Raw genomic sequence first — 3,711 nt, forward strand, 5'->3', positions numbered from 1 at the left:
AGAAAGAAAGAAAGAAAGAAAGAAAGAAAGAAAGAAAGAAAGAAAGAAAGAGAGAGAAAGACCTATGATGGGCACACTCGGGCCAATTAAATTCCAGTCTCCTGGGTTGGGGCCAGTATTTATTAAAAGCCCCCACAAGTGAGTCTAATCTGCAGCCAGAATTTGAAATAGTGGCACGTCAGAATCTGAATTTTCTTTCCATGAAGCGGTCCCACAGATGTCCATCCTATTAATGGGTCAATCAATATACCACCCAGTATCTGCCAAATGCTGGCATATTTTGCATGCTAACGAGGGTGCTGATCACAACAGACACTCAACAACACATAGTCAGATAAACTGTGGCTCGTTTATCTGATGAAATCTCTGCAGCCCCCCAAAGAAAGTTCTAAAAGTTGCTAGTGATCCACAGTTCACGCACATGACAAAACAGTTGGTGTTATAACATTTTCAGAAAATATTTAGGTACAGAAAAAAGTTGCATAGAAAAAGCAACAGATACACACGTCCGCTGATTTATGTTGAAAGCAGGAATTGTTTTTAGTTTGCCTCTATGGGTTTTTCCCCCTAGCTTGTTTGAAATGCATAAAAAGTTCTTATGCAAAAAGAAAAGAATAAATACAAAATATAATAAGAGATCGTCACGTAATCACCGATTTTATTTAAGGCCTTTCTGTTGCAAGGAAAAGTTTGCTCCTGTTAGCTCTAGTGTCTGGGGTGCGGGGGTTTTGTGTGGGACTTTCACAGACACGGAGAAGTCAACGAAGTCAAGCCGGTGTGGACGTCGGACCTGGAAATTCAGGTGCTGTCCCTTGTCCGGGGTCCTGCCTCGCTGTCCCCAGGAACCTGCTCCTGCCTCCGCCTCCCCAGAAGTCCCGTTTGCCCGGGTGCCTGGTCTCCGTGGAGGGACTCGGACACCGGTCAGGACCACGTGATCTTTTGAATCCAGTGTCATCCCTTCAGGCAAACTGATGACTTCCACACACCTTAGTCTGTCATATGTAAACAGGGACATAATTGAACCACCACGAATATTTGAGAGTTAAATTTTTAGCAAGGTACCTGTTGTATTACAAACTTTCAGCAAATGTTCCCTATAAACCAGTAAGTGTTATGACTTGCTGAAGATGTGCAATTTTTCAACTTTATTCATTTACTTAGAGAGAGAGAGAGAGAGAGAGAGAGAGAGAGAGAGAGAGAGAATTCCAAGCAGGCTCCATGCTGTCAGCAAAGAAGAGCCCACCATGGGGGTCAATCCCATGAACCATGAGATCCTGACCTGAGCCAAAACCAAGAGCTGGACACTCAACCGACTGAGCCACCCAGGCGTCCCTGAAGATGTGCAATTAGACCACAGCATTGCTCTGGGGGCAGAGGGGAACAGGGACATTCTGGGTGGGCGCGACTGCGTGAACTGACCTTGGCTGTCCAGGGGGCCAGCAGGGAGGCAGGCTGATGGCAGCGGGGACGATGGGCTCCTCGGAAGTCAGATAGAGGAGCTGGATGTGGGAGGACCAGGACCCAGGGCTCTTCCCAGCATGAGGCTCGGTGGGCAGTGGCTCGCCCTCCACTATCAGTGTCACCGAGCCATCACCACGAGCCTGGATGTGACCGTCCTGGCCAGCACACAGAGACAGTCTGGGCGCACGGACAGAAACAGGAGCGAATGCTCACTGCAGAGATGAAACGAAGCCCCTTTCTCCAGCTCTCTGCAGAATGTACCCCTGGCTGGCAGGTTTATGGAGCATTCGCTCTGAGTCGGGCTGTGTCAGGCGGGGCCTTTGCACCTGCTGACCTACTGAGTCCTCTGACCCGCGGAGGCCACTGTCGACCCCCTTGTACAGGAGGGGTGTGAGGCACAGAGGTTCGGGGCACATATCAACCTCCATGTTCAAATCAGCCACGGTGACCATTTAAACCGCCCGCCTGGCCATGCCAGCCCCCCGGTTCCCCATTACCCGCAGCCACGCTTCCTAAGGCAAGAGTTTAGAACTTTATTCCCAGGAGATGCTCTGTGCAAAAGTTCTTTCGAGCAAAAGTACTGCGGCTCAAATACATCTGGCGAGGGCAGCACACCACCTGCTCCTCCTGGGACCCGCGGAGCAGGTGAGCGCGTTCAAGGCTCTGAAGCGGCCCGCTCCTCCCCCCTCACCTTCTTCCCCTTCTGTGTCCATACAACCCCTCCAAGCAACCCCTCACACCCCCTAACTCCATGAGATCTTCCTCCGATCCTGCCGACTGAGCCCAGCGCTTGGCCCGGGGGGAACGCTCAACAGCTTATCACGTACTCCCATCCAACCGGACGGGAGAGAGACTTTGATGCAAAACCAGTGTTCATGCCCTTCATCCTGTTTCTCCTTTTCAGCCAGGCGGCAGCTGAAAACAAAACTGTCACGCTAAAAGTGTCTCCCTTCTCATGGGTATGACCTGCGTAGACTGACCTTCAGTCTAAGTTCAAATGCATGGACACCCTCCAAACTCATTCTAGAAGCATCACCAACTGTCACAGCCATCAGCCTGCAAGTGTGATATGTTCTGTAGAAACACTTTCAAGAAACAAGCTCTCCATTTGATTTAAAAATACGTGGGGCGCCTGGGTGGCTCAGTCGGTTGAGCGTCCGACTTTGGCTCAGGTCATGATCTCGCGGTCCGTGTGTTCGAGCCCCGCGTCGGGCCCTGGGCTGACAGCTGGGAGCCCGGAGCTTGCTTCGGAATCTGTCTCTCCCTCTCTCTCTCTCTCTCTGCCCCTCCCCTGCTCATGCTCTGTCTCTCTCTGTCTCTCAAATACAAATAAACATTAAAGAAAATTCGAAAATACATGCTGTTTATCCCTTGGCTGTTTCCAAGGGTTTCAAAGGAACTATTTTCAAAAACATATCATCATAATACCCTGAGGTGAAGGGCTGGGATTTTAGGGCCACCCCGGAAAAAGAGCTGCCCGCCAGTGGCCTCACAGCCTTCCTGCGCTCCAGCCCGGGGGACACACGTGCTGCCCTCTCTTTTCCTGCAGGTCCTGGCTCAGGCGGGAGCCCACTGGGCCGTGAGCCCTGACTGACCCAGGACGAAGGGGAGACGCGTGTCACGGTGGCCCCAGCACAAGGCACTGAGTCACAGGGACATGCCGGTCTGGACGAGGCGGGGGGAGGCTCGAGGAAGGGGAGCTGGCTGCGGAAGGACTGCTTGCACGAGACTTACACCGTGCGACCCAGGATGCCAGAGGTGGACGGGGCCACTTCTGCTCATGCTCCCCACCCGCGGCTGCTGGCAAGGTCAGCGGGACAACTGTAGACAAGCCCTGGGACATTTACAAAGCTTCCGGTCTACAAACACAACACACGACATGAAGAGTTCCTTCTAGAACCGACTTTCCCTTCTGTGTCGGTTTTCTGTGGCTGCGTAACAGATGACAACACATTCCGCAACCTGGGAACTAGAGCACATTCTTGTCACCCTCGTTCACAGGGGTGTTATTCACGATGGCCAGAAAGTGGGTAAACACCGGGGGGGGGGGGGGTCTGTCAGTAAAATGCAATATCGTCCAACCATAAAAAGGAAGAAAAATCTGACACGTGCTCCAACATGGGGAGAACCTTGAAGACATTATGCTGAGATAAGCCAAAAGAGGCAAATACTCCATAGATTCCAGTTAGAGGAGGGACCTAGAATAGTCAATTTCCTAGAGGCCGAAAGTAGAAAGGAGGTTGCGGGGAA

This window comes from Herpailurus yagouaroundi, unplaced genomic scaffold, assembly GCF_014898765.1.
Source record: "Herpailurus yagouaroundi ecotype Mexico unplaced genomic scaffold, PumYag 29, whole genome shotgun sequence".
Taxonomy (NCBI): domain Eukaryota; kingdom Metazoa; phylum Chordata; class Mammalia; order Carnivora; family Felidae; genus Herpailurus; species Herpailurus yagouaroundi.